This window comes from Ziziphus jujuba, chromosome 5 (genome assembly GCF_031755915.1).
Source record: "Ziziphus jujuba cultivar Dongzao chromosome 5, ASM3175591v1".
NCBI classification, from domain to species: Eukaryota; Viridiplantae; Streptophyta; class Magnoliopsida; order Rosales; family Rhamnaceae; genus Ziziphus; species Ziziphus jujuba.
The window spans coordinates 4,458,901-4,467,149 of NC_083383.1; the positions used below are offsets into that span (position 1 = coordinate 4,458,901).

The window sequence follows — 8,249 nt, forward strand, 5'->3', positions numbered from 1 at the left end:
TACTATAGTTATAGTAGACTAATACACAATCTGTACAAAGGGTAGTTGCTTCTTAATTGTAAAATACTTGCACAAATAGTTATATTAAATAGGAATTGTTTTTATGTGATTTCTAATGAGATCATAAAATAAGGAGATTGGAAGGAATCCATTGGAATGTTTTAAATGGAGTTCCCTGGTGAATGAACTCCGAGAAGGTAGAGTAGAAATTATTATGATAAAACGTCACCCTATGAGAAAGTTGTCAAAATGAATAAACATGTTCAACAAAAAAAGATTTATTCTTCTTTCCCAATTATTTTTTTCTTAAGACACGATAATCAAACTTGGGTTCTCAAAGTTTTTGAAAAAACATAAATTCACATTTGAGGTCGAATTGGAATTTTATTTTGATTCAATTGAAAAGTTATTTATTTTTAGTTCTCAGACCAGAAGTTCAAGTGCTTGACTCGCTTCTTTCAAATTGTTTCTCATTATTAAGAAAAGGTAACAAAGATAAAATATGAGCTTGTTTTATAGCAATGGTAGTTAATCGTTGTTGTTTTAAAGTCAATTTATTCACCCATCTAGAAAATATTTTTCCTTGTTCACTAATAAATCAAGTAATTAAGCCCATGTTTCGATAATCAATTCGATCCCCCGATTGGATCGAGGTCAAATGTCTATGAAAATATCGCTTGGAATTAAGAAAGAATTGCTTGGATTTATCCATGGTTTGTTTATTCCTTATCCAAAAAATCCTACTCCTATTTTGGTTGGATCAAAACAAAAACGATCAAAAATGATTTAGAATTCATTAATAAATAGGATTTGTTTATATTTAATATATGTTATAGAAATGGTTATGTTATATATAATATGTCATTTTTCACCTTCCTTGGATTGGAAGGCAGACATAGAGGCAATCAGTTTGATCTATTTCTTTATTTCACTGTGAATCGTATGTTTGTAACAAAAGGTACATAATTTTCTCAATTCCAATCGATCGAGCGAATTATGTCGATTTTTTTGGGTAGTATATCTAGAAATGCCCATTGATTTTTTATTAACACAGTTTCGAAAACAAGCGGTACATTCCAAAATAACCGTTACTCGTACATCTTTACCCTTGGCCATGAACCTCCTTTAGGTTTTGACTGACTCCATTTTTCTATTTTCCAATACGAAGGGAAGAAGAAAGGAACGAAAAATAAAATAAAATAGAAGTTGCTAACTCAAAATAAAATTATGAAAGATTTCCTTTCAATTCCAAGCAATCAATAATCACTACAATAATAATAAGAAATATAATGATTTCTGACTATACTTAATTTACACTTTATAATAAATACAAATCACTGTACAATATTTCATTTAAGTATCTTGTATGATATTACTGCTACAACCATTACATTTCCATTTAGTTAAAAAAAAAAAAAAAAAAAAGAAAAGAAGAAGGGGGATTAGTCACAGATATTTGATTGTGTCTTTAATCTTCTTCACCCACACCCCCCCCCCCCCATCTCACTAACTAGAATGAAAAAAAAAGGAAATATGAATGCATTTGGAAATAAACGATTGGTCTCTATCAATAAACTCGCTAAAGACACGAACCACATATATGACCCGATATGTATATTTAGTTAACGACTGACCACTTGCATTTGTACGTAGAATCCCTAATTCAAATTGAAATGTACAACTTGACTATGTACAACAATTCAGTATAGTAGTAAATACAGTAGATAGTCGATATTTCTTTTCTTAAAACAAAAAAAAAAGCCCCTTTTTACTTCTACCTGAGAATTCCCGAAAAATATTCATTTTTTTTTTTCTTTATGGCGGATTTTATCTTTATTTAATACGTATATAATATAAGTCTTTTATTATTATATGTTATATGTTATATGAGACAAGAAAGAAGAAATAGCAAGATAGTTTGTGTATATTAATGGAAAAAATAAAGATGTGGAAAACAAGACAGAGATTCTCTACAATGATACTGTAGGCCAATTGAAAGGGATGTAGTGCAACTTGGTAGCGCGTTTGTTTTGGGTACAAAATGTCACGGGTTCAAATCCTATCATCCCTACCTATTACTTATGGGCTATAATGAAGGATCAATTGAAATTCATTAAAATTGGATATACAAAATCAATCTTTAATTTTATTATATTTTTGATGATAGTATATACATGCAAGACAAATTGGGTCACAAAAATATTTTTGTGATAATAAAGCGCTCTTAGTTCAGGTCGGTAGAACGTGGGTTTCCAAAACCCAATGTCATAGGTTCAAATCCTACAGAGTGAGATTCCATTCTTGTTATTTGTTCGGTTGAAAATTACACTGAAATACTTGAACAGCAATCTTAATTTGACCTTCTGTAGATTAAAGAAAAAGAAAGTAGGGGATCAATAAAAAAAAAAAAAAGATGTTAATTAATCAAAGGTCAATTTTTTTACCATGTTTGTATTGTAAATATGCAGTTACGAATAATCCAGCCAAAGTAATAGGAATTAGACCTAAGACAATTCCAAACAGAAAGGCTTCAATCATTTCAATTTCTTTGAATGGAGAAAAGGAGAGGTAATATACCCATGAATCTCAATGACCAAGAATTGGAAATTGACCGGGTAATGAACTATAAAATATATGAACTACCACAGAAGGAGTTTTGTTTTTTTTCAAGGAAAGGTTCATGCAGTTAATTTCAAATAAGTCATATCTTGTTTAGACCGATAAATAGAGCTAAGGTTATAGTCAAAGCTACTAGTAAAAAATCGAAATAACTAGTTATAGTAAGCATGAAGAGGATGCGATGATAAGTAAAAATACCAATTGAAATGTTAAGTTCAATTGAAAGTTTATGATTCAGCAATTATTATAATTATATACGGTACTAAGAAAAATAGAGTAACATAGGTAAGAAATCAATTCATCATCTGGGACATCTACCCCTCCTGAAAGTTGGAATCAAAAGATTCCTTGAGCAACTTTTGAGTCAAGTAAACTAGTAACTAATAGAATGGTAATTAGAATACTAATAACCAATATATATCCATAGTATATAGATATAGAATATTAATTATTATCATTAATATTTTATTATTATAAATATGATTAATATGATTAATATTAAAGTAATAAACTTTGTTTTAAAACTTCATTCAAAAAATGAAACTTTCTTTGAATGACTATGGGAAAAAAAATGAGAAAATAATTTCAAGTTTGATCTTTTTTTATTGTATCGACAGATCCATTATTTTTTTTAGAATGATAAGTGACCTTATCTTATAATGAAAATGCCTTTCATTTATATTTACTTTCTAGATTCAGTAGTAGGTTCATTCACATAATCTCCTGAATAAAAAGAAAAAAAGTCTCGTATGATCATATTGCTAAAAATGGGGTTTTACATTTTGTCTTTCCATGTTACACAGCCCCATCCTTGTAATTAGATCAAGAACAACCCCTTCTTTTGGGTCTAATACAACACCAATGCATATATCATGAGTATTTGTTTTTATTTTTTCTTTGCTCTTTCATTGAATACTATCTACTATTGTTTCTAGTTATTGGACGACTAACCAATTCCTTAAAATAAAAAAAAAAAAATTCCAACAAAAAACATTTTCTCCAACCAAAAAAGTATTTTTTAAAATGGAACATCTAATTGAATCCTGAGAATATGATAATCTCCTTCATAAATTATTGGAAATCAAGAAATCGTCAGATTCACATTTTACCTGATCCTCAATTTTGAGCCCAAAGCCAATAATAGAGAAAACCCTTATATTACAAGTACTACTACGGGTACTACAGGAATTTGAGGTATTTTCTATTGAATAGTACATAATTCTACATGGACAAGCAACAAGAAAAGAAAAAATAAATTATCTAACACTTCATTTCGATGCGGATTTTGAAATTCGTTGCTGTGTCAGAAGAAGGATAGCGATACTGATTCGGTATACTCTAAAGACACCCTTGGTAAAATATTGACGATCTCGCAAAGAAAAGATTCGATTTTAGTAAATGGAAATTTATTGATTTCAACTTTTAAGGAATCTGTCCCCCTTTGACCTTAAAAGAATATGCGGAGCTTAACATGTCTTGAAGCATAGGAGAGCGTTCTTTTGTTGAAATTATTACCAGTATTCGATACTGGGTCATCCATAGCATTACTATACCTTCCCTATTCATTGTGGGTTGGCTATTCGTCAGCACCGGTTTAGCTTACGATGTATTTGGAAGCCCTCATCCAAATGAGTATTTTACAGAGAGCCGACAAGGAATTCCATTAATAACTGCCGTTTTGAGCCTTTGGAACAACTTGATGAATTTAGTAAATCTTTTTTGGAGGCCCCAATGACTATAGATAAAACCTATCCAATTTTTACAGTGTGATGGTTAGCTGTTCATGGACTAGCTGTACCTACCGTTTCGTTTTTAGGGCCAATATCAGTAATGCAGTTCATCCAATAATAAATATAATCTGAATGATAGAGCTACAACACAATCAAACCCGAATGAACAAAATGTTGAATTGAATCATACCAATCTCTACTGGGGGTAATTACTCATTTTTGTACTTGCTGTTTTATTTTCCAATTATTTCTTCAATTAAATGAAGAAAAGAGAAAAGTAGGAATATAGTAGGAATTCTCTTATCTCATTCGTAAGGATATAATCTTATAATTATCTATGGCTGTTTATGTCTCTAGCATGACCCCATGATGAAATGTGGAGGAAGGTAGGAAAACTGGCCGATACTACTAGAAGGATTCCTCTTTGTCTAATAGGTATTGTAACTGGTATTCTTGTGATCAGTTTAATCGGTATTTTCTTTTATGGTTCATATTCTAGATTAGGTTCATCCCTTTAGTAATCGGATGAACTGAGTTGTAGACATGACATGTAAGCATAAGAACTCAATGGTGCCCTCTCGAATTAGACAAAGAAAGAGGAGGTAGGCCTGTATCAAAAAACTCCGTTTCATTTTTTTATGATGTTTTTGGAAAACTCACTTCATTACTTGATTTAGAACATCTGTTTCTCGATAGTATCTGGTGATACTTTCAAAAATGACAAAGGAATCACTCTATTTCCTCTTTTTGGATGACACATTCACAATTATATCTATTTTTTTAATAAGTTTTCTAAATTCATTGAAGAAGTTCTATTTGCTCACTAAAGTTTCCTATATTTTTTGTTTGTCCACTATTACTACTTATGTTCCTCTCATTTCTTCTATGCTTTAATTTCTATTCTACGCTTATTTATCTCTTAATATTTAGTATCCAATCAAATAGAAAACTATTGATTCATTCTATGACATTGAAATCTGACAATATTGACATAATCATATCACTTCAATTTGGATTGACAAAACAAAGAAATAAAAATAAGGGAGTAAACTCAAATAGTCTTCTTCATAGTATACATACTAGGAGTGCAGTCCAAGTAATTCAATTCCCGAACTCTGGTAGAAAAAATATAAAAAACCAAGAAGCTTTTAAGAACTTTTTTGATCATCCATAATTACATAACATAATTGGCGACAAAAGTTGGATTCCTTTTAGAACTTGGTGTGGATAAATCTTCGGATCTAGAAATTCATTTCGGACAATTGAACCTTCTTAAACTGTTTCTTTCTAAGAACCAAAAATATTTATGCCAAAATAACAGATGCCAAGAAGAGAAAAAGTCCTTGGACACATAATGGATCTTGAAGTACTATTTCCCCATCCCCCTTACCAAATCTACTCACATTAGGATTGCTCATTACTGATTGATCCAGTTTGATGGATTCTCCCTCTGAAACTAGAAGTTTTTGTCCTGGATAGATAATATCAACCATTTGATGTCCATCCGATGCATCCATTATGGTTATTTCGTATCCCCCTTTTTCTTTTCTTATGATTTTGCTTACTATACCCGAAGCTGTAGCATTATAAACATTATTGTTACTCTTGATTCCGTCGAGATAAATCTGACCCCATCCCCTATTGCTGCCTACGTATATGGGATATTTTAAGAAGTGCACATCTTTCTTAGTAGTGGGGTCCAGAGAAAGAATAGGAAAGGTGATTTTACTATATTCTTACCAAAAACAGGACCTATCACAAGAATATTTTTTTTAGTGGGCCGATACCTCTGAAAAGATAGATTGCCTATCTTTTCTTTAATCTCGGGCAAAATACAATCGGGAGGGGCTGATTCAAACCCCTCAGGTAAAATAAGAATAGCCCTTACATTCAAAGCTCCTTTTTTACCATTATTGTTTTAGTTGTAGATCATAAGGAATTCGAACAACTGCTTCAAATAGAGTATCAGGAAGTACTGCTTGTGGAACCTTGATATCCATGGGCTTATTGGCTAAATGGCAATTGGCACATACAATACGGCCGGTTGCTTCTCGTGGATTTTCATAAACCTGTTGTGCAAAAATGGGATATGCATTTGAAATGGGTACCCAAGTTATTATATATATACATATCATGAGCAATACGGAAATAGATCGAATAATATCTTCCTTTATACAAGAAAAAGTATTTCTAGTTTGCATGGTCCAATCATTGATCCCGAAATTTTCTACAATAAAATTAGATAAGTCGCTAGTATAGTTCCCTATCTATGATTCTGCTATTTACTGAAATAATTTTACTGGAACATTAAATGAAGCCCCCATATGGGTAGAAAGAATAAGTACAGTTTTGAATGGGTTGCTTATGTACAAAGTAACAAGCATTATAATTGAATCGATCTATCATTTTTCAAGCATTCATTGAATGATAAATGACTACAAGTGACGGAGATACACGATTTAAATAACGAAAGATCCAATATTTAAAAATGGCATCTAAAATGACTGGAAAAGTAGAAACAATACCTAATATAATTTGATCATTATGAGCAAATCCAAAATCTTTGTAGACAGAGCCAGTCATTAGTTCCCAACCGTGTGGAAAATGGAATCCTATACATAAATAAGTTAATAAAAGAATAGAAAACACTTTTATTGTGTCGCTTAAGTTATATAGGAATTCTTGAACCCAAGAGTTAAGAATAACAAGTTCGTCATTACCTAAAACAGAATAACAGCTTAGAATAACGAAAGAGATTATATTTGTCGAGAAATGAAAAAAATGTATTCATATGATTCTCATTGTGCATTTTGATCAATTGGATCGTTTCTTTGTAGATTCCACGGTGAGGCTTTGGTAAATGTGTTTCCGGGTATTCCTTTTCATTTTGTAAGAGGGAGAGTTCTTCTGAAAAAAAATTTGGAGTGTCTAGTATGCCACCAATTAGTAACCCAATATTCCATACTTTTATTAAATGAGAGAGAGATCCACCAAGGCAAAAATACTATAAATGAAAGATATATAAGGGAAATGAATGCTTTCTTTTTTGCCATTTTTTCATTTATGAATTTTTAAATGAACTCACCTCATTTGTCGACTCAATACTACTATTTCTATTTCTATCAAGCATAGGTTCTATTACATTTAAAGTTATAGAGCCCACGAATCTATTTCCTATTTTTTATTTGTGTTTCAGTAAGGTGGTTAGTTTTTGAATTTAGAACGAATATAGAAAAACAGTACCAAAATACAATAAGAAAGAGTGCACTTCAAATTCGGAAAAGAAAAAAAAAAAAAGCAATTTCGTTTTATGATTATTCCTTGTTCGTTTGCGTTTAGCTCGAATGAGCATTCTGAAGAAACTTCAGTTAAGTTGTGCTATTTCAAAACAAGATTCTTGTGTTTTTGTTTTTTTCCCTCTTGCTAAGAAAGCTATCATTCTATAGTTCTTGTTTCAAAATACTTCAATTGGTACACGTAAGAAATAGGCCAATTCGGTAGCTTTTTGCTCAATTGCTCGCAGAGTGAAATTCTCATCAGTACGAGTCAAAGGAATGGACCCCTGGCCTCTAATTTCCATCTAAAGGGCACGATGAGCATAAATACCCTCTTTAACTTCTATTCTGATGGACTGAATTTCTTTCATAAGGAATTAGAGGAAGATGCGATGATTTTTTCCAGTAAATCCCCAATGAAAAATACACACTATTCCTTAATTTATATCAAATCGATCATAACCACTACTTACAATCCACGAAATTTTGCACCACAAATAGGAACTAATAAAAAGACCTATGGTTCCATAGAAAGACATCACCATCCTTTGTGGAAAAAAAAATTATTTGCTGAGAGGGAACTAAAGATATAAAATTCCTACCAAAATAACTGGAAGTTCCAACC

At 31.3% G+C, this 8,249-nt stretch overlaps 1 pseudogene; it reads right to left on the minus strand.

Moving 5' to 3' along the window:
• Positions 1-5,590: 5,590 nt before the first annotated feature.
• On the minus strand, positions 5,591-6,550 carry LOC132803820 (cytochrome f-like; annotated as a pseudogene).
• Positions 6,551-8,249: the final 1,699 nt, after the last annotated feature.